Source organism: Rhipicephalus microplus, chromosome X (assembly GCF_043290135.1).
Source record: "Rhipicephalus microplus isolate Deutch F79 chromosome X, USDA_Rmic, whole genome shotgun sequence".
Taxonomy (NCBI): domain Eukaryota; kingdom Metazoa; phylum Arthropoda; class Arachnida; order Ixodida; family Ixodidae; genus Rhipicephalus; species Rhipicephalus microplus.
Window position 1 is genome coordinate 166,634,349 of NC_134710.1, and position 27,421 is coordinate 166,661,769.

At 43.6% G+C, this 27,421-nt stretch overlaps 1 protein-coding gene across 6 annotated transcripts in view; it reads left to right on the forward strand.

Moving 5' to 3' along the window:
- Positions 1–27,421, forward strand: part of LOC119176937 (cell adhesion molecule Dscam1) — a 640,641-nt gene that overhangs the window by 173,266 nt on the left and 439,954 nt on the right. The window contains exon 2 of one of the 6 annotated variants that reach the window (XM_075878152.1): positions 24,288–24,348. The exons of the other annotated variants lie outside the window; for them this stretch is intronic. The gene's annotated coding sequence lies outside the window, so the exon portion shown is untranslated. The remainder of the gene's footprint in view (positions 1–24,287; positions 24,349–27,421) is intronic. 6 annotated transcript variants of the gene reach the window in all.

Consider the following 27,421-nt stretch of genomic DNA (forward strand, 5'->3'; position numbering starts at 1 on the left):
TATGGTAACCTGCTGCTAGCGTGAGAAGCTTGAGCAAATAATTTATCTCCAAGATACACCTTGATTTTCTTGTCCCGAGTGCTGCTGTGGCCTTACCCTCAAAAACTTTCATGGAGCCCTTTCGTAGCATATGCAAAAATACGAAAATATATACGAAACGAAAATTCCGAAGAACTTGCATACTGTGAGTATTCCAAATACGACATGATGAACTATTCTCCGCTTTCATTTCTTCGGTAATGAGTACGATGTATACAACTTTTCTTCATCGGGGTTCTTGATTACACCAGTGCACCTGAATTGCGGCTAGAGAGGGTCTTCGACAATTCACAAAGCAACGAGTCCGACTTATATATAAAACAACATCTCAGATAATAATCTAGGAAGACTCAAGAAGCTGTCAATTGAATTTTCGCAAGATGCTGGAGGCGAAGTTCACATGACACCAGCGTGTAAGCCATGGAAATTTACTTAACTGACACATTAGTGCAATCAGTGTCTAATAATGTTCTTGACACGTTATCAGATCATCCTGTTCATTGCTTTCTTTCCTTTTTTTTAAGCGCAGTGAGGTATAAATGATTTGTGTATCATTCATTGCATTATTGTTAGTGACAAACTCCTTCCCCAAAAAAGTTGACCAAGTTATTCAATAGAACAAGCGGGCAAACGTTGAGAAGCGTTGTAATCATAGCTTGTGTACAAATAGTGGAGTGTTCCGTTATCAAACATTATATAACAAGATGGTAACATAATGAGGCTCTGTGAGTAAAGCGTATCCAACATTTCCCGCAATTAGGCGCACTTCAGTAGAAAATGACTGAATAATTTGTATACACGGGCATAAATATGTTTGAAAACACAGAGAATGTTAATTTTGGTAAAAGAGAATGTTCTTCTGTGAAAGACCCCTGTTAATGCGATAGCAATTATATGGGCACTCCCGGATGAATTTCACCGCCGGCGTGGACGTCGGTGTCGATGTCATGCGCCGTACATGTATACATAGCTATATGAAAACGCAAAAAAAAAAATTCCCAGAAAAAAGACTGGCACGCGGAATCGAACGTGGGATCTCCACGTCGTGAATGCGAAGCGTTTACCACTGAGCCATCGAGAGTTTTTTTTTCTTTATTGACTGAGCCACCGAGAGGTACCTCCTCGATCGTTCAAATGGCAAGCTAATCATATTTACCACTTTCCGCTGTTGCAGGGAATCTCGGGGGGGGGGGGGACTATCGCGTTTTCTGCAATATCAGCAAGATGGCGCAGTGAGTGCGTAGTGGCTCTCATCTCTCACGCGTACTTTGGACTGCGTAGAGAATAAGGTGTTGTACGTTCGATCACGTGCCCTTATCTTGCAGTGGGGAAAATCGTACGTCTTGGCTAGCGTTTGAGTTTTGTATGAACAATTCTGTGGTTGTTACCGGGCGCACAAAGGTCACTGCAATCGTTGCACAGCCTCTGTTTGCAAAAAGGGTGCGTTTTTCAGACACAGTGAAGTAACAACTGAGGTGCTTATTCGTGTTAATTTGTACCTGTGTGCACGTTTTGCGCGTCCTTTGCGCGTGAGAAACGCAAGGCACGTTTTAATTTGCTTGTCATTCTGCGCGTAACCTTCCAATTTGTTGCTATTGTGTTCATTGCTTCGTCTTCACGGCAAAGCTGTGACTTTTTTCCCACATGTGCTGCTGCTGCTAGCTGCTACATAAGCTCTGTGATCCATTCTCGCTGTTTCCACTAGGCGTATACTGACAGGTAGGACTGTTTAGCTTTGCATAACGGTGGAGAGCACTTGCTGAAAAAAAGATGCACTTACAGGCAGAAAGTAAGGGCGCATACACCACGTCGTTTTCTTGAGCCCTAAGACCTATTGCAGGTACTTTCGAGCATATATTCTGAAGTATAGTGACGCCATTTATGGGGCCTTCTGCGCACTTTTGTAGCCGCCCAATTGTTTAACATTTGCATGTACGTACTCTCTTGGTGGGTCGCATAGGCGTAGGGGGCAAACATAAGCAGCCTAACCCGCTCTCCTCCCGCTTGCTTCACCTATAATCTCACGGCTAAGACCCGATTGGGTGCACGTGCTTGCATTTCTCCTGCGCCTATAGAGCTCGGTGTTGGTATTCGCAATGCTTTACTGCACGCTTAGTCTTTATGCCACGGCACTTTTGGTTCGTTACCTTTTTCCTTGTTTCTTTTGCTTTTTTTGTTCCACGCACGCCCCTGTATCAATGGTAAATAAGCTGCGATTTCTTCTCTCTTTCGCGGTGGCGAAGCCTAGCAGCCGTGCTTGCAGAAACCATCACCGCCCGACCAGGGCGACGGCAAATCCGGGAAGATCTCGGTAACGAGCCGATGTCTTATGCAGGCTGGCTCTGTGCGTGCATAGCGGAGCGGGAGAGGCACGGCAGCACGTCCTTTGCCGAGGATTAAAGGAGCCCGCCGGACTCGCACTTGCCCTCCTTTCTTTCTGTTTCCGGCCTGATCATCACCCCAAAAGTCTTGTCCGGTCGATCTTTTTCCCTACGCCGTCGGTCTCTTTCCGCGCCCCAAAGTGCCTCTATTATCTGAGGCTCTATGCTCGCGTTTGTGTGCCACTGCTTTCGGCGGGGCCCGCTTATCTTCGCTGGCGCCTGGTATTTGCGAGAACCCGCGTCGGGCGCATATGTGAGTGTTCGTACACGCTAATAGGCGGAACCCATCGTGCAAGCTCTATTCGAGAAGAAAGTGCCACGAAGGGTGGCGGTGCTCCTGAAGGCCTCGTTACGCGTGCCCAAACATTCGCGTCGCCGTCGTGCGACAGCGGGCGCCCCCAATTAGCGTTACAAAGCGAGTGTGGAACTAAACAAAGAAAATTGCCCTGTTACAAGCTTCAGGCGTCGCCATGTGTGGCAACTACGGCAAACAAATCTGTGATGCAGGTAGCTTTAGTCCCTGGCTCTGGCTAAAACATGACAGTTAAAGTAGCTGCAAAAAAAAATTTGAATCACATTGTTTGTACCCCGTAAATTTTGGTTGTGCCTGAAATGACGTTCTTGATGAGCCGAGAATATGTGTCGTCGTTGCTGTTGTTATATGTCGACAAATTGCTTGACAAGCAGTTGATTTCAAGCTCTAGCACCGAGACATTTCGAATGTACGTGCCTATTCATGATTCGAAAGGATTGTGCGCAATCATTACCCTGTTTTACGCAATGGCAGTGAACTTGTTATTTAGGGAGATGAGTAAAAATGAAGTGAACAAACAGCGCAAAAAAAACTCAAGAAAAAGAAGCCCTTAAAATGTGAAAAATGTTTCACGTATACTATTCTTGTTTTATGAATATCTGCACTCTGAAGGGCGTTCATTTGATTCCAGGAGGCTTTCGTTTTTGAGTGTTGGAATTCTAAAGCAAGCGTCTAAATAGTGTCTAAACTGTACGTTCGCCAACTGTGTGTTCGGCAATTTCATTTTTTTACTCACTTCACGGATGTAGAGAGGTTGCAGCTTGTAGAAGCAACGTGAATATGAATTGTCGATGCGTTTAAATATTTTCCGTATTAAATAAACCTATTACTTCGTGCGTATTAATAAGCGAAAACAGTAAATGCGTCTAAATATAGTTTAGGTATACAAATGCATAGAGGAAGAGAGTGGCGAGAGACGTTTGTTCAAAATATATAGCAATTAGGCATAATGTTCTAATACAACAATACGCTGTTTCATAGAGCAATGTTGTGTTGTCGAGATGCAGTTTCGCTGCATTAGCAAAACATATATGTGTTTTGCCATATATATGCGGCCATCACAAAAAACGCAATTGGACCATTGCAATAACCAGATCCTTTGAGTTGTACCAAATGTGACGTAAAAAGAAGGTGTTTAGTCGACGGAAGTGCATACTATCGCATTATATATATATATATATATATATATATATATATATATATTTCTTTTTACAAGTGTAAGGATGTCAAGACGCTTAGGCATGAGATGTGAATACTATTCTAAAACTGCAAAGCAGTTGTTAACCGCAAAGTCTCACTTGAGCTTGTTAAAATATTTGTTGTTGATTTCATATCAATTTGTATGCTTTTTGTGAATGAAAAAATTTTAGAGCTTCTCCTATCACCTAATTTTTTTATCAGTACTTATACACACTCTTTGTAATGATCAACATTAAGCCTTGACATTCCCATAGTATTACCGACCTCAAGATGTCGCCATACAATCTTTCCTTCCTTCATTAAAGAACCCCAGTTGGTCAAAACTTCCGGAGCCTTCGACTACGGTGTCTCTCATATTCATAAGGTGATTGTGGTATGTTTAACCCCACATATCAATAAATAAATAAATAAATAATTTTTTTTCATTCTTTCAAACCTTCAGAAAAGCTTGTGTGGCGGCTAGTTGGAACATACTGCAGGAAAAGGCCTTATTATCTCTTTACAATCACAAAGTAGCTAGCTGCAGATCTCATCTGATATTTTTATTTTGCCTTTCTCTATCTCACTTTTTCTCTAAATCAATATTTTGTATGGTTATAACATTTCAAATCTCACAACATTCACTAGCTAGCCCACCATGGGATATGCGACGTTGTTTTCTGTTTGTTCTTTATAAAAACGTTGACATCTTTGTATTTTCTCGGAATGAATTACAGGCTGTGCTCTGACATAAACCTGTTCTTTTGTGCTTGCTACGTTACGCCTTGGTAGTGGCCGCATACGCAGGTATCAGCAGTGTAAATGCCTAAATAAAAGAGCTCAACGAGGATGTTCTTTCGGCACTATAGATTAACGGCTGGCTCCGTCCACACCCGGCATTTGTTGAAGGACAAGTAACAAACAAACAAAATAGTATAGGGTCAAATAAACAGCTTCTCGGCACATCGCTTCATCAAAACCTCTTTAGACGGCACTGGTTGGAAAGAGCGCGTCGGCGCCGACTTCCGTTTCCGGCGGGCCGTCCCATCCCAAGCACAAGAACGTAAACACATCCATGCTGAGGCTTGGGTGGACGAATGTACGCGCCATAACGCACCACAAGCCCTCCTCGTAATCTTTCCGACTGACCGAATGACCCCCTTGCCTCACGTCCATACGGAGCAGCGCTATCCATTGCGATCTATCCCAAGTAAAAGAGAGCGAGATAAAAAAAAGGCAATTTCTACCGCTGTTTCTGCCACTGGTGCTCCCTTGCTGCTGTTGCTTTTATTACTCAAGCCACACTGCGTGTTCCCCTCTTTTCTCTTACGCACGCCAGTTTTGCCAGTGCTCATGAAACGGTGCTGCGGCCCCCTTTTTCTTGTTTTGCTTCTGGCTGTCTGCTAGGATCGCGGTGGGTGCATTACTCTTGTTGCTTCTAGCGGGTTAGCCTTTTGTCGAGTCATGCTTAGACGGAGAGAAGCAGGACTGGCAAAAATGTGAGCGGCCATGTGGAGGCGTTCTGGAGTTCTCTGGAAGACGAGAAAAGGAGGAGGAAGGGAGAGGGGGCATAAACGTGATAAGCCGCCGTTGCAGGGTCGGACGATTATGAAGCGTTCGTCTGTTGATGCTTACTTTCGTGCTCAGTTGCGTTGCCTTTAACAGCCACTTATCAGAACAAGCGAGAGAAGCGAAGAGCGCTTGCAAAGTGGGCAGTACGATGGACATTGAAGGAAAAGGCCGAATACGTTCAGAATAAAGCCAGAGACAAGGACGCAGCTAAGAAAGCGCGCGTGGCGTATATTGAGAACAAAACTTCAATACAAGTAAACGAAAAAGCCTGGACAAGAAAATACCACCTCAAAGTGGTCGAATGTACGCGCGAAAAAGAATATACCTTTCTCCTCTACTTTTGTTCCACTCATGCGTGTGCAAGGTGCACGCGTTGTGTTCACACTCTTCACGGTTATGTAAAGCACCTGCGTTTTCCAGCATTGTTTGATATGCAAGCGTGTCGCTCGGACTCTGGCATAGCACCGTCTTGTTTATGCCGCGCTTGTGAAACGGAGTCAAAAGCGCGAGGAGAGACGGCCGGCGCAGGTTGTGCATGCAGGCGAAGCGGAATGCGCACGAGCCTCGCGTATACAGGCGGGAATGCGAAGTGACGCAGCGTCAGTGCCACTCGCGAAGGCGTTATAGGCGGACGCAAAACAATAAGAGCTGTCACCGAAACAATTTAGATACAAAACCAGGGAACATCGACATATTGCTTCTTTCGTTCTCTATTTCATTATTTTTTTCGTAATGTCCCTTGCTTGTTGTTCACAGCGTGTGGCCTCGCTAGCACGATTCACAGCCGGGAACAAAGCGGCATTTTTCCTTTGCTACGAGTGCTTTCCTGAACTCTGCGTCATTGGAATACTATTTCTCGTGATTTCTGGCATTTCTTGCCCTTTATTTACTCATCTTTATTGCTCGTGGGAAACAGTAAAAACAGCAGAGAAGCGAAAGCAGCCCATGGTTTCAGCGAAGTGGTTTCGAATTTCTTTTTCTCATCTGGAAGCCCGCCTGCTTGCGAATGATTAGTGAATCACAAACAAGATTTCTCCTTCGGAACTGTGATTGATGAAGGCGTTCCTTTCTTTTGTATCCCACAGCTATTACCATTTCTTTGTTTCTTCTTGGTGTTACATTGGCTCGCATGATCCGAACCATTCATCGTGTTTTTACGCTTGTATTATTTTTTCTCAAGTGAATGTTTCATGTTGCCGCTCTTCATTTACGGCCGTTAATTGTTGCGAATTAATAAACGATTCGGTAGCGAAAGCTTGTTACGGCCGGGTGCCTGAATTCGGCGTCTCTGAAAGACTGTTTATCAATGTTTCACTTGTTAATTGTTTCAAGGTCTCTTGTTTCGCGGCTTACACGGTTCCCTTTTTACCCGCGCATATTGCGTCTTTTGCCGCGAAGCAGCCAGTGCTGTCTAGCCCATACGCCCGGGAAAAGTCGTCTAGAGAGAGTCATTCAAACCAGGGCAATCGGGTTTGCAGAGAACGTCGAGCGTGTCAAGAATAACGTGCGGGCTATAGAACAGTTAAGGTAATTAGGGTATGCCATGGTAAATTACGAAATATGTGTTAATTTCTTTTTGAACATGTCAGCAAGCGTCATTTCTTATCGGTCGGACATAGCAAGATAAAGCTTGGCTGGGCAACAGGGCACCCTCATAAAAAAAAAAAAAACAAGCCGATATATATATATATATATATATATATATATATATATATATATATATATATATATATATATATATATATATATATATATATATATATATATACAGTCCCCGGAAGGTCTTCTTCGGGAGTTGTGTAAGTTATGCGTGCTGCGTTTCAATGTAGAAAACGCCACGATTGCGGCTTCTTGTGACTCGCTGTTGTCGGCCGGCATCGGCATGGCGTCTTTCATTCTTTTTCCAGCGCTCCTCAGCGTCTTGGGTTGGCCTGGCGTCACTGAAAGTGCCATACCATACTACGGAAACGTGTGTTTTCCGTTGAATTTTCGCAAAGTGGGAATTTTCTCAATATCTATACAATGCTCCATGTAAGCTGTACAGCTTGTCATAGAGATGGCTTTTATTACATCAATAGGAAATATTTCAACAAAGCCTCCGCCAAAAGCTCTATTTGTTTACGTTTGATTTGTACCAATGGTAAAGCGCATTCATACAGTTGAAATATATTCCCTTTCTTAAAATTGTGGCTGTGTAGCCCAGTGTGCAAGACTCTCTGGACACATCAAGCAGCGTCGTGAGAAAAAATTTATTTTATACATTTATTTCTAATAGCGATTTGTTTTGCTCGGCAGAGTAACGGACAGGCGGAAGTTGTAGGACGTTCGAAAATGTGTGATGACTGCCGTTCTGACCAATGTTGGCCGCTTTTAAATTGATGGTCAAATAAAAACAAATGGCAGAAATAAAGTAAACGTTTAGAGAAATTTTTGAGAGGAAAGTCAGGGTAATAGATGTGAAGCAACACTGTAGTATTTTCGAACTTGCTTTGTCAACAATAAAAGTGATACTTCGAGGAGCAGAAAAAAAAAGTTTACAGTCGTTTCTGCAAGCAGTGGCTTCTGTGAACTATATATAGTTTGCAGCCTATATATAGGCTAAACATACCGTAGTCGTGGTACCGAAAAAAATTTTATACCTTCATATGATTTTCTATCGCACTTTCATTGGTGCCAGAAACAGTAAATATATGCATTGAACCTTGTGTCATCTTTCCGCAAGTTTAAAACACCACTACCAACAGGTATAAAGGTTTTGTAGAAAGCTATTCAACTTGTGAATTTCAATTCCTTGCGTCCATAGATTGCACACTTTTATTCGCCTGCACCTGTTACCGTCTTCACCGAGCTGAAGAAACAGTGCACAATGTCGCTTACGCATTAACGTTGCAATCCCCACCACGGTCTTGGTGATTGATTGAGCAATTGATTGACTCATTGATTGATTAATTATATGAAGTGCCAAAAAAGTGGAATTCATTGTCTGACATGGTGCAGCAACTACTGAACAACTTTTGTACCTCTTTTTTGTGGAATTGGAATCCCGCATCCCTGTACGGAAGTCTTTTTCTAGTTGAGCGGTATATCCAAGGATGATGGAAAATATTCACATAACACTATAGACATATGATCTGCAGCTAAAATAATGATTAAAAACGTGCAGCGTTTTGCGTGAATTGTTATAAAAAAACCTGCCGAAATTAATCGGCTGCGAGTGTTGGTTCAAACGAATAGATGGTGATAACAGAGATAGCCATTAAACATCGGAACATGTTGGTTGTAGTTTTGTTAATGGACTGTAGCAACTATAGATTATGACATCTTGTGCGAAAAATTGTGGAATGACTTATACGGGTCGACTATTTATTGATCTCTAATTGGCTTTGCGGCTTAAATCGTCATTATCCCTCCACGTAGGCAATATAAACGTGACCAAAGTTTGATTGGAGGAACATTTGCGGCAGGAAGAAACAGCTTGCGGCAGGAAGAATGGAGGGACCTCAAAACATGGGGATGGCATAAGAGAACAGTTTTCACTTCAGACAGCATCCGCGTCGCATTTGGGGGTGCTGATATGGATAAGCGTCGACAGAGTGGTTTTTTTTTCTTTTCTTTTGTCTTCTTCGGCTGAACAGCGCACAACGAAAATGAAGCGAAAAGAGAAACGTGTCGCCGGGAACGAGCGAGGAACTGGGAGCAACGACTCGGTAATAGGTCACCTCTTTGCATTGACGTTGTACGCGTTCGCCTCACGCACAGAACGGCACCGTTGCTGCTGTCATTGTTCCGAAAACGAGTGCATTTGGCGCGCGTGATTGGTGCTAGGTGAATATTTTTCGCGAACAAAGAGGGAGGCGCGGACGCGCAGCGTTGCTGTCAGGACCAATCTTTGCGGATAGCGCACGCGGGCCCCTTTCAAGGGGGGAGGTGAGAGGACGCCCCCATGACGGCCTGTCTTCCGGTAGCGTCGCTTACTCCGCAAGGCCGTGTGCCGTCGACCGGGCCCCGCGTGCATTATCGGCGATGTGATTAGTGCGGCTTGCGACGATTTTGAGGCGGCGGCAGTTTTGCCCAGCTCCGGAAACGTCATTAGCAGTTCCCATTAGAGCAGGAACGGCGTCCGTTGGATTAGCCAGAGCCATCCCGTCTCCCGAGGAAAGAGAAGGGCATGCCGGGGCGAAGAAAAGAGGGAAGGCAGGAAGGCTTCCGGCCAACTTCCTGCCACTCGGAGCTCGGTGTGCATGTCGATGAGAATGCGCACCGCAGGCACGCTGTCCAACTGTCTAACGCGAGTTGCCTGCGCGTCCGATTCTCTCGCGTTGTGAAAGGCAGAATAGTGCGAAGGACGTTAGCTCACTGTCGATTTATAAAAAGTGTACCGGTGAGGTGGGTCTCCCCTTTGTTTTACCGAATAATCAATAGCGGTTTCCTATACGCTTTCCCCACCCGTCATGCACGAGAAAAGAAATTTTCCCCGTCGCAGCTGCGTATGACGGAATTTGTGAGCAGGCTTGGCTTACTGTCACCAAGTCAGCGTTAACTAGTTTTCACATCATCATCATCATCCTTACAATGACGTTCACAGCGGTTACCCAAGGAATCTACGAATACCTGCCTGTTATTCCCTGATATGCTTGCAGAACTCCTAATTTCATCACACTATTCACGGATTTCACTGCCATTATCGACTGCGCTTAGTTGCCCTTGCCGCCAGTTGTACCATTTTGATAAACCCGTGGTTATTTACTATACAGAATGCATGACCTTCTCAGAACAAGTTTTGTCATCTTTATGTAAACTATGATGTTGGCTGAGCATTTACGATGTCCTATTCACCATTCCAATTCACAATCAACAGTTAGTAGCCGATATGACTTTTTCACCACTAAGCAATCGAGAGACAGCACAACATAGCGTATCAGTGGATACCAGGTCATTGCGGTATATATGACAACGACCTCGCAGATGAGGCCGCTAGAGCTGCACTAGACGGTACACAATACACAGCCATCCAGTTCTCTAGAACCGACGAAGCTATAAGGCTTCGTTCGCATGCACGTGACCTCACACTGGCACAGTGGAACTCGATGCAATTCAGAAACGCTCACCCACATAACTTTGATCCCGATCTCAAGCTTAGTCTTCCTTCAGAAATTTCTCAAGCTAAGGCGACTCTTTTGTGCCGCCTGTGGCTTGGCGTGGCCTTCACGAACGCATGCTTCTTTCTTATTTGAATGGCCAGCACCTATCATGGAATTACTGTAGCTGCGAAGGAGCGATCGCCCATTTTCTGTACGAGCGTAACCATTTCGACGCGCTAAGACAAGAACTTACCGCAGGTCTACATAGACTAGATGATCATCCTTTGTCGGAACAAAAGATTCTTGGCCATTGGCTGAGTCCATCCCAAGTCCAGAAGACTGTGAAAGCTTCATTAAATTTTTTGTAAACAACTGGCGTTTGAGAACTACTTCACTGTCATGATCTCTCGCTAACTTTTGTCTTTTCTCTTTTCCTTTCTCCCTCTCTCTCTCTCTCTGTATATATATATATATATATATATATATATATATATATATATATATATATATATATATATATCATTTTCTCTAGTCCTTTATTCTCCTTGCTTTCTCTCCAGCACAAGGTAGCCAGCCGGTCTGAGAACTGGCTAAACTCCCTGTCCTTTCACTTGGGTATTTCTTTCTTTTCCTCCTATTCACAATTAAGAATTTTTCTTACTTCATATTTCGCCTAACGTTATTTGTTCTGTTGTGCCCTGTGCTGTGTATAATTTCTGAAGTTCTCTGATTTAAGTACTTGTGTTTCTCCTTATTAGCAAATTTTTATTTACTCTACGAAAACAATGTTCTTTAATGTTAGCGCAAGGAAGCTGACTTTTGGCAATCCCAATATTTCCCCTTCAAGACAGCCATCTTCTTCAGATGTGACTTAATTTGTTTATTAAGAGAAATACCGTAAGTTCCACTAGTAATCCGCGTGGCTTCAAAGTGTCCAGATATCAATAACTCGTGATTCTATTAAGGTTTTTGAAAATTATGTGCTCTATGCGTTCTTTTCCGGAAATCTTTGCTTAGGAGGTCAGGGTGGCTGAATCCTTGCACGACTTGAAACCACTAAAGCAAAATTGTCAAGTTGGCCTCTCCATGTATCACATACTTTTATATGATCTAATCTTCTGACCGCCTTAGCGTTCAAGAGTGAGTGCTTAAAACTTTTCTAACAAAGTGGTTCATGGATATTAGTCACCGCTGCTACCCACCAAACACAAAGGTAACGTTAACGGCGTTAGGTGTCACGACGCTTGCGAGTAAGTTTATTTGGTTGGTTGGCCGATTTATCTGACAGCCCAAGGCGACTAAGGCTATAATAAAACTTCTTTTGGGCGTAGTCTGTTCATAATCTTAGAGGTACTTTTACAGCGCAAACACTGATTCACCACAAAGAAAGAGATGACACACACAAGTGCTTTTGTGTGTCGTCTCGTTGTGGTGCGTCTGTGTTTACGCTGTAAAAGTACCTTTATGATAAGGCTATAAGAGACGCCGTAGTGAAAGGCCCTGTATCATCGTGACCACCTGCGGTTCTTTAACGCACGTTCACTTAAAATCGTGCAGTACACTAGCCATTTTGCTTGATCTAGATAACGATGCTACGCGTCAACCTGATGGGCCTTTTCGAAGTATGGTACAGCCCGTAAGAGTAAATTCTAGGTTATATATACTACAGTATATAGTTAGACATGCCTTCATAATTACAGAAAGATTGAGTTAATGCTTCAAAATTAGCAGCTCTAGAGCAGGGCAAAGCAGTATTGTGATAAAAAAATATCGCGATAGTGCTTCAGTAATACTTCTGATAATTGATGTTTTTTTAACAAGGACCATTAGAAAAACGTATTTGTATTTCAGTAGTAAAATACTTTTACAATGTATGGATTGCATTGCGCTACCACACAGGATGCGCGCTTCTCATTAGTTTTCTTTTTACTTTTTGTCAGAAATGAGCATATCCATACTTCAAGGAGCAATAAAGCTTTTCATTTATAGTTGCTGTTCTTCAAGCCAAGTGCAAAATACTTAACTTTCTAAGGATAGCGCGCAGTGTTGTATCCAATAGCGAAAAAAAGTAACTAAATAAGTCACTTGTTACCCCCATAAAAAGTGACGCGTTACCACCCTACGTTATCCACAAAAAAGTTAACGCGTCACTATTCCGTTACCGAAAAAAGTAACGGACGTTACCTTTATTGTTACTACAAAATCATATAATTTAATCAATGTGGCTTCGCTACAGGAACATGCATTAAGAATTTTTATATCAAATTTATGTTTCACATAAAACTTCTATCTGAAAGGCATTCAATATGGCCATTTCACGAGTATTATTAGTACAAGTGTACCAGATCTTAGCAATGTTATAGGGGTTTAAAGTAGCTTGTAGAGTTACATATGATGACTTGTGACGCTGTGGCACATGCTAAGCCATTTTTCTCAATGAGACATTATTCGCAATATCAGATTCAGTGATCCACGTTAGCTTCAAAGAAAGTATTGAATATTCAACTCACAAGAAATTTAAAGTAATTGGCTTTTTCTGGGTCGAAACAGTGCCTCCACTGGATATCATCAAAATGAAAACATTGGCGCTTTTTTTTTTTTGGGGGGGGGGGGGGGGCATTTGCAAGTGTGTGACACCAGATTTCCCTTGGTCCGCTCCTATCCTCTCGTTTCGGTCACCAAAATTTAGGGCGCGTGCATCATCTACAACGGCTCGTATACGCGGATGAGCTACACAGAAAGGGCCCATTCTGACGGCGTGCTAAGAAAATGCTTTATGGCCTAGTCTCGCTAAAAAAATATTTGTGCATAAGCACTTCGCGTTCACTTTAGCCTGTATGATTACCGCAAAAACTTCCGAGCGTTTATGTGAGGGTGTTCAAGATCAGCCTCGCTGGCTCAGCAGTTCAAAACCGAATACGTATAGCTGCCGTTGCTGAGAGAAAGATGCAAAACTTGTTTTAAAAACTAAGTTGATGGATCTTATTAGTTTTGGACCAACTATTTGTAGCAAGTACATTAAAATCCCCTATATTTAGACAATTGTTCTAGAAAATTGTTTTTTTTTTGCTCTACAAGTTTCAAACAATGTTCCTTCACTCTTTTTTGTGTATATATTTTCTACATGAGAAGTCTTCTTTGTAACGGTAATATTTGTGTTTAACATCATTATGAACTTTGGAGAGCCACTGGCGACGAAATAAGTCCCTCCGTGTTGAATGTTTGATATTTTTCGCGCCGTCAATTGAGCACTTAAATAGAGTTTTTTTTTCGCGCTGCTGGGTGCCATATGCAAAAAATATGAAATACTCAATCAAATATAAAATATCACTTTGCAGATTCGGGTCGATCTTTCATAGGATCACCTGTTTGTGACAGTGGCACACTGGGCCCGTACCACCTCTCCCCCCCCCCTCCAGTCATTTTTTTTTTTTGCCATGCAATACATGACGCCAAATGACCGTTTGCCTGCCCGCCCCCAACTGCAGCTCAAAGAGGTCCCCCCCCCCCAACTTCACCCTGAACAAAAAACTCTGCCTACGGCCCTGCTTTGCGATAACCGCAGTTAAATGACCTGTCTGCCGTGTAGCTGCCTGTAACTGTTCTTAGCCGTAGTGTTCCTGTGACAGCGGTGTTCTTGGGCTTTAGTTGAAACAGAGAGTAGCGAGATACGGAGCCAACGCAAGTGGCGAGAAGAAAAAAGTTTATTCCTTGTTCACAAGAAAAAATCGACGTCTTGCACTTCACTCGTATTTTTTAAATGTTTTCTTCTTGTCATGGGGTCATGCGTGTTGTCCATGATGTGCACAATAGCGTTTACGCAGGCTCACCATTGGTAGTGCGCCTGTAGACCGGTTAAGTCCCCGGCTGTCTCCTAGATGGGCCAGGATTCTACAAAAAGCCGCTTATAAATTGGCTCGATGTCTACGATGTCAAACTTCTCCGATTCGGTGCAGTGATCGTTCACAGCGCTGCTCACTCGAAGCTGCAGACATCGGTTTTATGTGCCGCAGGCTGTCGAAGAAGTTCTGTGCTTCACTCACGAACGAAGCATCTGAATCAGCACGTGGCAGGGAGTCAACTAGCCCATGCACTTTCCCTTCAAACAGCCTGTCTTTTGGAACGGAAAGGCGCGAGTACCGACAATCCACCTGCTACAGGCAGCTTCTATACGAAAAGTCTCTTCGTATAGTTTTCTTGGCAGATTCCACGACTTTCTTTAAGCTTTGTGCGGTGATGACCCAAAACTCTCCGTATGAAGTCAGCGCATTTCACAAATTTCTATCTCGGAATTCTAGAAAAATAAGAAAGAAAAGAAGAAAGAAAGAAAGAAAGAAAGAAAGAAAGAAAGAAAGAAAGAAGGAAAGAAAGAAAGAAAAAGCGATTCCATTTATATGTATACGCTTTCTTTCTCAAATCCTGGCAGGTGGTCGTCGATTCTGCGACAAAGGAATTCATCGGCGTGAGCTCAGGGAGAATTACACCTACAAGATAAAAAAGTAACAGGTCACGTGACACTACACGCTACCGAAAAATTGGAACGTTTCTTATTTTTAGGCGTGAAGCTCCTTACGCCGAGGGTCGTACGTCCCGTGTCGTCGTCACAGTAGTAGTAGCCACCTGACGTTCAATCCTTAGAATGTCTGCTGGATAGCGGTTCTTGTATATGATGAATATATGATGAAAAGATGCGAGATGGTGGAACTTTGAGGGTTCACTAGATGGACGGACGGACGGATGGACGGACGGACGGACGGACGGACGGACAGACAGACACACAGACAGACAGACAGACAGACAGACAGACAGACAGACAGACAGACAGACAGACAGACAGACCGACAGACCGACAGACAGGCAGGCAGGCAGGCAGACAGGCAGGCAGGCAGGCAGGCAGGCAGGCAGGCGCATTCCAAATGGACTTCTGCACAAGGCAGACGCACACAGACAAACAGACGGACGAACGAATGGACGGGCGCGCGGACGGACGGATGGACCAACGCACGGACGCACGGACCGACGAAAAGATGGACGGATGGACGGACAGACAGACAGACAGACGAACAAACGGACGGACGCATAGACGGACAGACAGAGAGACGCATGGACGAACAGGCAGATACACGGACGGACGGGCGGATGGATCTCTGTACGCATGGCTGGACGGACGCGCAAACGGAAGCAAGAACTAACGGACGACCAGAAACACGGACGGACTGATGGATGCTTCTCCCCACATATCATCATTCACTCCGTGGATATGCTGTGATTTTGTTTTCTTGTGTTGTGGTTTAACGTCCTAAAACCGCTATATGAATATGAGAGGCGCCGTAGTGGAGGGCTTTAGAAATTCGGACCATCTGGGACATTTAACGTGCCCATATGTATACGCACATAGGCCTCAAGCATTTTCGCCTCCATCGAAAATGCGGCTACCGTGACCGGGTTCGATATTGCGGACAAATTACAACGTATGTACGTTACCTGCTACAGTTCTAAAACTGTAACGTGTACGTTACAAAGTTACCGAAAAATGTAACGCTCTACCGGTAACGGCACCACTTGTAACGCTTTGCCCCACCGCTGTGGTCTAGTGGCTAAAGTACTCGGATGCTGCCCGGCAGGTCCCGGGATCGAATCCCGGCTGCAGCGGCTGCATTATCGAAGGAGGTGAAAATGCCGTAGGCCCGTGTGCTCAGATTTGGCTGTATGTTGAAGAACCCCAGGTGGTCGAAATTTCCGGAGCCCTCCACTACGGCATCTCTCATAACTATATGGTGGATTTGGGATGTTCAACCCACATATCAATCTATTTCTTGTAACGCGTTGTAGCCAACACTGGCAGATACCACCTTGAAACAAAGGCTTGGGAACTCTTAGCACACCTTCAATTCTCGAAGCGGAGGCACTTCTAAAAGCAGTTCCCCTAGTGGTGGTTGAAGTGACGAGAATAATCTTGTCCCGTTTTTAGCCACCCCTCCATTTGGTCACGGTGAACTTCTACTTGATTTACAAGCGTTAAACGGTCTTTTGTGGTACCAGGATACCCTTCTCTTCCTTACGTACCGGAGGCGACTTCACCTGCGGCATCTTGCTGCATGATAAGGGTTCTGGCTGCATTAGTTGTGCTGACACCATTATTGAAGATAAATACCCTTTCGACTCAGGTGACGACATCCTAGATCCCCCATTTTATTATCTTAATAGCGCTAAGTATACAACGATGAGCAAATAAAGAAGGTACTAAACTGCAAGTTTCAGTGAGCTTTATGTACAATGTTATGCTGTGCTGAATAAACGTCTTCGCGGAGTATGAGCACCACCGAAATACTAATAAAAACGTATTCCAATACCTGCATTGCTGTGTTTCTATTCCGTTACACATATACCAAATTTGGTTGAATATAAAACGCTTGATTCCATGACACGGAGAGATGCTACTCTAACAGATACCGAGTATACGTAATTTTTGCGGCTCACGTACATATCGCAGCAATTATAATGGACCTTTTTCTCATGCGTATACCGGTCATATTCGCATCAGCCGTGTATTGCTTTAACGATTCCAAGTTGCAGTGCTTATAAGCCTGGAGCTGGACGCCACTCCTAACAGAAATAGGAAATGGTTCTTGCCGCCAAGTTGACGAAACGTAATTGAGCTCTCTCGATTGATTCCCATGCAAGGTTTCCCTGCGGAGGTGAGAAAAAAAGCTGTCGTGCGATTCTGCCATACTGCGTAAATTGATTTCTGGCAATGCTGATCCTTCTACTTACTTCAGGTAACAATTAGAAATGTTCCGAAGCTCAAATGCAGAAACTTCAATCATCCCAACTCACCGCGTCGAGAGTAGTCTTACCCAGTGCCCGGCCCAGCGAGCATTAAGCCTATCGTGCTGGCCGCGTCGGTGTATATGTTACCGGCGATTCTTGCTTCGTGTACACACAATTTTAAAGTGCAAGAATAACTGTAAAGTATAGTTCATACACCCATGAACCTAAATTAACTATTTTGCCTTGTGTCAATGTTCGCACAAGGAGCGCTGACGATCGATGCATGGCGCCTTCAGCTGCGCATGCAGGCTGCCACCGAAAGCTGCTGGCCGCACTTAGCCAGTACTTCTCTGACTGATAACAACACGCAATTTCCAGTTAGTAATTTAGTACGCCTTCGTGAACTGACTTCCTGGCATACGTTTTCAGCGGATTGCATTAGTATTTCTTTGGGCGTTTTTTTTTAATGATGGTATTAAATAACTGCATATATCTGTACACTGGCACGCCCGCTGTATACTCTGGTAGCGGAGGCCAGAAAAACAGCTGTCACTCGGTATTTCCACTCCGTAAGTGCATGTTTGGCAACGATCGACCTTCTACTTACTTCGGGTACGGTTTAGGTAAGAGTTAGAAGTGTTACAAAGCTCAAATGCAGAAACTTCAAGCATCGCTTCTCAGCTGCTTCGAGAGCGGCCTCACACAGTGCCCCGTCCCAGCGAGGGCTAAGGTGCCGGCCGCGTTGGTGTGCATGCTGTCGGCGCTTTTCACTTTAAATAGGCACGCTTTTAAAGCGTAAAATGACTGTAAAGTAAAGTTTAGACATCCCTGAGTCTAAATCAACCATTTCTCCGCGTGTGCGGTGCCCGCACAAGGAGCGACGACGATCGATGTGTCGTGCTTTCAGCAGCGCAGGCTGTCACCGAAATCTTCCTTTTGAGCGCAGTAGCCAGTAGTTCTTTGACTCGTATGTAAGAACACGCAATTTCGAGTTAGTAATTTGGTACGCCTTAGTGAAACAACACACAGGCATATTTTTCAGCGGATTGCATTAGTAATTTCTTCAGCGGTTTCTTAGTTGCAGGTATCAATATAACCGCAAATATGTAATCTGGTACGCCGGATGTACACTGCTATATCGTCGCTTGCGCGAAAAAATGCTCTATATTCACTCGTGTGCGCGCATATCTACCAAAGAAGTCATTTTAAATCATCTGTACATGTTGACCAGTAACAAGTGCGAGAACCGACTATCAAAGGAAAAAAAAAAAACTATCGGCAGTCGATTTGAGATTTTTCAGAGTTAGGATGTGGATGCTTCAAAACACTTTGCGCTCTTGCTAATATTCGCACGCCATTCGGTTCCCGGAAGCAGTTCATCACTGTCGAATCAAGACGCAATTGTTATTTGGAAAGGAATATCGCGTCAATCTTGACTGTGCGACTTGGTCACGAACATGAAGTCGAAAGGCACGTTCTTCGGATAAACAGTCATTTTACAACCGAACTGGCACGATCTGGCGTAGCGTAGTGGGAAGTGTACTCGGTTCGACATTAAAAGGTGGCGAGTTCGAAACCACTCAGAGGGCATTTTTTTTCACTTTTGTTTTTTTTTAAATTTTAATGTTCATGCACACTATTTTATTTATCTATTTAATTATTTATGGCGAATAGGCACCGTTTTAACCCTGTGAAGCCATTTTACGCAGAGTACTGAGACGCTGCTGCTCCTGCGTCCCAGTACCAGCGCTGGGAGGCGCTGGTACCAGCGCTATACTGGGCCCATAATTGGACATGGCGCTGGACGCTAGCATGGTACCCAGTGGCGCTGGTTTTTGCAATAGGGATGCTACGCTCATAGCGCACTCGCAGCCGTTTCGCTTGCTCCACATAAACTAAATTTGGTATAACCTGACTTGAATAGACGACGAAGCTAAATGACACGTCAAAACACAATAATGATGACATGTTTGTCATGTAAAACATGACTACGTGCTATGCTCATAGCGTGCTCGCGGCCGTTTCGCTAGCTCTACATATACCAAGTTTCGTATGACGTGACTTGAGTAGACGACGAAGGTAAATTACACGTCCAAACATGATAATCTTGACATAGAAGTCATGTATGGCATAATTTAGGTCTTCCTCGTAACGTACGCGTTGTTCTCATGTTAGAGTGGCATATCAACCTTTTTCATTCGTGCTTCGCATATCATCGATTCCCACTGTATGTCAGATCTGCCTTTTTTTTTATTCACCAAGTGTGGCCGCTTTTATCACGAAAGTGTTTTATGCCGTAGTCCCTCAAGACTTCGCCGACATATTTTCATCATGAATATGACGTTAAAGTATACATGAGCAAACTACAAAGAAATGAACCAGAAAAAAAATTCGCAAATGTGAAGACCAGTGAATCGAACCCATACCCTCTCGATCAATGGCAATAGAAATTGTGAGCTTAGCCGACAGAGCTATCGGTGAATATAGGAGGCGCACCTGGGATGCACCTCAAATATCTAACACTCCTACCCTGTGTACCCGCCCTCTTCATTTGCCGGGGTGCTCCTACTTGAAACAAAGTTCATTGAATCCGCAATCAGCTCCAACATAGTTTTTAAGGCTGATTTTGCAGACCACAAACGCAGTCTGTAATAGCGACGCACTCTACGCGCTGATTTGACTCGGTGATGACAACGTTGCGTGCTTTGTCTTTCGCGTTGTGGTTGCGTGTGCAGTGTATATCAGCTTTGATATGCACAAATGGTGTGTCTCCTCCATCTACTGATTCGAATGCAATGGTACCGACTACGAGAACTGTTGCATTAGGCACGATACAACGACGTCGACGGGTGAGTGCTACGTGAGTGATCTCGCCGCAGCGATGGACATGCCACGGGAGAGCGGGGGGGCTTTCGTGCATTCTCGGCACAAGCGGAGTCTCTCGAGTTTGTGACGGGTAGCGCTTCACGACCCAATTGGCTGCCATACCATGCAGGGCCGAAATTATCGTATCTATACCGAAGTGAGCTATCAGCAAGACGCTGCTCGCCAACTTGTCGCTGCAGCAGATATGAGTTCAAAAGCGATTGAATGAAAACTCGTTTGGTTTCATTTCTATGGTTTACGAACATGGTGGCTTAAGTGTGCTTTGCGTGATGCTCAGGTGCGCACAATGTCTCCAGAAAGTGTTTACCGGTCACAAGTCGTTTATTGTCGTGGTGGAGATGTGCCACCAGGTATCAACATATATGCTTCAACAACTAAGAGTGTGGTAGCCACTAAACACCATTAGACATTATATGTCAATGTGTAACAAACATTGCACTGCTTCTGGGAAGGCACCTTTAACTTTCGTGTGTTATGCCGATTCCTATATCAGAGGGATAAACCACATTTTTTTTTCACAATGTGGCATCAAACGAGCCCAGTGATTCAGCGTAGTACGGTCCTGTCACCGTTTTGCCTCCTTAAGAGTGTCGACGAAGATCACACCTTTAGAATCCCAGAAAATGGTGGCAATCACCTTTCCGGCTGATGCGACAGTCTTCGCCTCCTTCGGAGCAGATTCTGCGGCTGCAGCCCACTGTTTCAAACATTCTTTGGTCTGTAATTTTTACCAGTGGATCCGCATTTCTTCGACGGTCACAAAACGACGCAGGAGCTCATTGGAATTACGCTTGAACAGCTTCAAGTCCTGCTCTCAAGTAGTGGCACGGACGCCCGCTTCTCGAATGCAGCACCCATCGCGATGACGGCTTTCTCAAGCCCGAATTTTATGCTGAATATGACATATGCAAACTTTCGAAATGCCTAATGTCTCAGCTATCTCGCACCCCTTCAGTCGGTGGTCTGCCAATGAGGGGCCGTGAATTTCTTCCACGTTATGAGCCATGGTATCCATTTGCGGGGTCCCTGGGTGAGGCTCATCAAAAACCGACGCGCCACCATGTTTAAACTCGCTGAACCATTTTTTGATGGTTGCCATTAAATGAGAAGACTCAGAGTGGACGGCATGCAGACGGTCTTTCATTTCGCTGCGTGATTTTTTTCTTCCCAAACACAAAAGTCAAATCGCCGACCATTACTGCTATTTTTTTTTTTTCATTTTTAATGGACACACGAAAATCACCTGTTTCCTCAAGTGACCAAAACGAAAACGCCAGCCCGTTTCGACTGGACCTTTGCATGCGTCCCTCTAAGACAGCGTACTCAAGTCAGTAAGTGCCTCACGCGATAGTGTCGCGCTCTCGCAGTGAGGCTAAGTATTTATCGGACCGTCCTCGTATGGATGTGATTTTGAGAGAGGCCGTACTGAAGGTCTCCGAAATATTTTGACCACTTGGGATTCTTTAACGTGCGCCTGAATTCAAGTGCAAGGGCCTTTTCCGCATCTCCCGAAAATGTGGCCACTGCGGCCAACATTCAATTCCACGTCCTGCTGGTGAGCAGTTTAATTACTTTCATCATTGAAGGTGTAGGAAACTTTATTCACTGTAGGATTATCGAAGACAAGTTGAACTTTTCCTCCTTTGTTGTTTTTTTTTTGCATGTCGAAATTTTATTCCCTGTTTCCGTGGTTCTGCAATTTCTTCTTTTTTCATGTTTCAAGGAGTCACTCCTCATTTTTGTTTAATACCAGTAATCCACCACCCCGAAGATCATCGCGACGCTCTTGGCCACTAAACTCTTAGCGAGCGTTTGAGTTACATCGCTTGAAGTAACATTAAATTACTTTAACTGCCTCGTTGGTAGCCTTCGTGAGTATTTTTTTCTGTTTTGCAGTCACTTTTTATTACGTTTCTAACGACCAGAATGTCGCGCTGGTACGGTTATCAATATAATGAAAGCTATTTACCAGTCGCGGTGCATCGCGATGGCCTCCCAAGCTTGCTGTGAGTTACATCGATAATGTGAACGTTTCTTTCAATAAAACAGAGTCACTTCTACATTAGTTGGCGTAACATTACCCAGAAGGCGCACGGGCGCAAAAAAAAATGATAGAACAGAAAAGGCGCCCTAGAGCTGGTATTACGGCAATTAGGTTAGGGGTGTCTTTCTGAGGAGATCTTTGGGCCATGCTGAAGCTTGAGCGGTTGCGGCTTGCGATGATGTAAAAATGCCGCAGCGTTTCTTCAGATCTATCAGCTTTTATAACATCTTCACTCGCTGCTTCACGATGAAGGCCCCTGTGTGCATGAGCGTGAGGGCTGTAAACTTTCCTTCTCACATTCCACTACTATACTTTAGTCGCACTTCGCCTTTCCATAGAAAAAAATATATATCAAGTAAACTGTAGAGGTGAAATGATTGTGCGAATGAGAAGTGCAGAGCAGAAACAATACCTAAAGTAAAAAACGAGAACTTCAAGCTCAAGCGATTGCACACACACACATACGCACGCACTTAAGAAAAAAGGCACTGAGAGCACAAACATATATGGTACACGTATAATGCTATTTACGGAAGCGCAGTAGTAACAGGAATATGTACTTGAAGATGCATTATTGCAAATATATCACTGAAGGAGGGCTACAGATCGCCTTACGGGAAAGCTAAACCAATTTTCTCTACATGCTCAGGGCGTATATGTATTTTTTTGTGACATTCACAAATGATTTCAGTATAGTCTAGACAGCTCGATTGTCATTGTACAACTGAAAAAAGGGAAGAAAATTGTGAGTAGAATATAACTATTCTGTCTGCCCTACTTGCTTTCCCTTGAAAAATACTCTAGTTAGAAGAACAATGCAAACACGTGTGTGTTTCTGAGTTGGGTATTGGTGTGGGTGGGTTCGCAATAATCTACGACATTAAGCGCACAAGACAATCTGTGATGAACAGGGGATAGACATACACAGGTGCAAAATGCTTTTGTTATTATGTCCACTAGTTTCACCAAATAGAAATGAGCCAGTACAACTTTAAGCTTGTCTTGTTTACTCTGAATATTTGGAGATTTTAAATTTCTGTAGCAGCACTCTTCACACCTGTAGTAAATTGGAATGTATGGCAGTGTCTCGTTTCTTGTCCCTTATGGCAGGTGGGCAAAAACTCGTACTCGTGGCTCCGTTCTTCTATATTGAAGGTGCCTTCATATATACTCACACACTGTGATGAAAATCAGAGATAATATTCTTAACTGTACAGCTGGGGGATACGCAAGCTAACTGCAGTTGATGCGTGTATCATGCTGTATAGAGCGAAACCTGTCAGCGTGGAAACAAAAAAAAAAAAAGGCTGCCACCTTCCATCTGTTGCGCACACGATGCTTAAGGTAGACGTCATAAATATGGCCCACTTTTTTTTCTTGCTCTCCCGCCCTTTGAAAGCAGGCTCTACGCAGCTCATTATAAAAACTGACTGGGTGCTGTCCTTTTTGTTAACTTTCTTTTATCCCAATTCGTTTTTATATTCTATTCTATGGCTCCCTACACCATTCCTTGTACGCTGATGTTTGGGTGTCCTGAACGAGCTAGTTGCGGGGATGTACTTCTTTTTAACAAAATGTTTTTTAACTAGTTGAATCATAACCTTTCATGAAAAAAATTGTTGCGCGAAGCAGCTAAAAGATGTACAAAGAATAGCGCCAGTCCCATGGTCTTTTTTTTCTCCTTCTGTTGCTTTGCACTACAACTTTTTCTTCATGCACTTCTCCTTTTTTAGATTTCTAAAAGTCGCTTATTGCATAACTTATTGCCGCCTTTTCAGAGGAATAAGACTGTCTGTTTAAGTAGACTCCCCCACTCTAACTTAAACTAAATAAAACGTTGACATCCCAGTATTACGGACACTTGGCAATCTCTCGGTAGTTGTTCTTGCATTGTAAAGGGAATAGCACCATATGCTTATGAGAACTCTTTAGCATCTATGAAATTCTTATGTTAAGTGAAAACTGCAACAATCTACAATTAAAAAGGGCTTCACATATCCTTTTTTTTTATTCTTTCGCAGGTAAGACATGACCCTGCCTTCTTGAGCGGCTCCATTCATCAGTGAACCCTGTATTGTCATGGTATGTAGCTATGCTTGTAGTTTCCGGGTGTTTTGCAAATATGAAATTTAGGTTGCAGCTTATCAATTTAACGCCATCACAAGTGTAACGTCTGAGCAATAAAACGAGCCAGTGCTGGGGTATTGTTTCATTATTTTTGTTGTGTAAACTAGTCAAACATAACTGGTGTCCTCAAATACAGAAGCAAGTTTTTACACTTAACCGGTAATTTAAGCGATGTATTTTACTTATATAATTATAAAGTTTAAGCCGATAATAAGCTAGCTGACCTACATCAGACCGTAATTTTTAAAATGTTATTGTCAGCTGGGATAGTTTTTCTGTTGTGCTGAAATGGTGCAGCTATATGCTGTCATTTTACCTTTGAGTTTCAGCACTGCGACTTAAGGTATGCATAAGGAGGTATTCAATTTTCTAAATATCTATTTACTATACATTTTATTCAAATCGGCATCTGAAAAGCAGACTGATATTTATGAAAGTGAGATATTCGGAGCAACCAAGGAAGTTTTATTGTATTAAATGCAGTAAGCAGGGCAAAAAAGCTACAATGACGATATGGCATAGTTACTATTTTCCGACTGATACAGAAAAAACAATGGAATATCAATATTTGTCATTCATGCATTCTAACAAAAATATGCGCAAGCTTGTACGCATTAACAAACGACTTTTTTTAAATTGTGATGTGCGACGAAAATAATACAAAATTGTCTGAAATATCAATGCGTCAATGGCATTGTTTTGTGGAAAAAAGCAGTTTAGCTGCCATTTACGCTTGAATGGACCTACTTTGTTCTTTCTAAAGGCGGGGGGGGGGGGGGAGGGAGACGCTCGTAGCAACAAACCTTTAATTTGAACATAGGGGCATTATTTTAGGCATTCTTCTGGCAATAACAATCTAACCAAATTTTTTTGGAGAACCCAATCATCAGCGTGGCAATAGTCACCAGCTTATGTTTTCAGCAGTATCAAATGTTCTTCACCTGTTCGTTGCCTTTCGTTAATTGTTCAACTGCTCACCCTGTGGCACCGCAAAATATACGGCTCCTGTCTCTCTACAATCACATTCTCTTGCACTCCTTTTTTCTTCTTTGAGTTCTGAGCTTGTATACAAAAGGGTACAACGAAACAAAGGATTCGTGTTTTGAAGCAGCAAGCTTTACTGAATTAAAGCTTTCTACTTCAAAGCACCTTAAGGACACTTCCATACTGCTTGTCACAAAGAAACACGCAAACACAACTAATAAAACTGAACGGAGAGATAACAAGCTTTGCAGTTGCCGTACGACCCTCGATGATTGCCTCTTTCCAAGTGGGTGTGCTTCCCTTCACGACCAGCCTCATCGTTCTCTGCTAACTTTCCTTCACGAAGGTGACTTGGCTTAGCGTTTGTATATTGCTTTTCCGTGATCTTTTGTTCTACGTGCTGCACTTCACTTTTTATCAGTTTCCCATCGGTTGGTTACTTCTTTCCTTCTATCTTCATTTGATTTATTTATTACATAATTCATAAAGAATACGCAGGTGCTCTGACCATCTTTATGGTGGTTGCTAGCCTGATCGCTCCATATTTTCCTCCTTGTTTTCTTTTTTTGTATTAGGGCTCGCATGTCTTTTTTTTTTGCGTATCAGGTGAAATTAAAAAAACACGTGACAGAAGATTTTGCGCTCCGGCTGCGCGCCCGCAGCGCTGAACAGCTGCAGGTGCACAGTCTTTTTACCACAGCGTTTAAAAAGAGCATGGACTTTGTTCCTGAAAGTGAAGTGATTATCTACTCCGTACTAAAATGGCGCTCTGAAACAAAACTGCCAACCAAAGCTAAAAGTTGCGAACGAAGCCAGAAAGTACATTTCGTTGACAATTGGCAGTATTTCTGAGTCTTCCAAAAACAAAAAAAAAATGTCCTTCATAAACACGGCGAAATCACAAAGGAAAAAATGATAGATGGTGCCCTACTTACTTTTTATAGAAGGTGAATATTCAAAGAGCTCAAGTAAATGGCTAAAAAATCCAAGCACTCCTTTTTGCACACTCGCAACTCTTATTTTCATGCCACCTCTTTGTACTTTTCTTCCTTCATTCGTTTTCTCTAGCGCAATAGAGAAAACCATACATGCATGAAAGTAATTTCCAATGTAGGAATAAAACTGCTTGTGTACGACTCACAACGAACGAAAAACATAGTTACTTTCATATGCTGCGTCCATCGCCTGCAATAGGGAGTACTCAGGCAAGCCGGCTGATTATCCTGTTAATAATTCTCAGTAAAATTCATGAGCATTGATTTAACAGTGAGGCTGCTTACGCTGGCCATAATAAGATTGGTGTCTACAAATGTGTACAAAAAAACTACCACCATCATGAACGGGGACAACAGAAGTTGGGCAAATCTCACTGCGCACTACCTGTCAAATAATAATGGAGGTGGCAACATACGGGTTTCAAACACCAACGAAGATTTCTGGACAGACATAACCAGTAATTGAGAAAAGCTTTAATAAGGCATCGGCATTAACTCTATGACGAACACCGTGGTCGCCTGTTTGAGCTTACAGAGTACGGAGCACTGCAGCGAGAAAGGAAACGGTGGCTGCGAGAAGACGCCGCCGCGGTGGAAGCACTTCGTGAACGACGACGTGCCCCTATATCAATGGGAGGCATGAATACTCGGTTTCAGCGCGAGTTTGTGTCTCTGGAATTTGGACATATGTGTCGCGTCTGGAACCGCCATTCGTTTAACTCGAACATCTCTAACCTAGAAACAACCTAGTATCACGTAGCTCAAGCTTGGCAACAACCTAGAACCAACCCAATTAAACTTCAAAATCGCCCAGCTTTGATGTTTCAAGCCTTGCGCGACAGTGTAAGCTTCGCCTTTCTCTCTTTTTTTTTTTTCTACGTACGCGAACGTAGTGATGTTCTTGGCACAAGAGAGATTTATAATAGCGCACCGCGAGCCCTTGCGGTTCTGTCGCTGCCACTGCGCATGCGTCGTAACGCGAGTCGCCGTTCGCGTTCGCGGACTGCACGCATAAAATCCGAAATTGCGTGCGGTGATGGCGGCCCGCA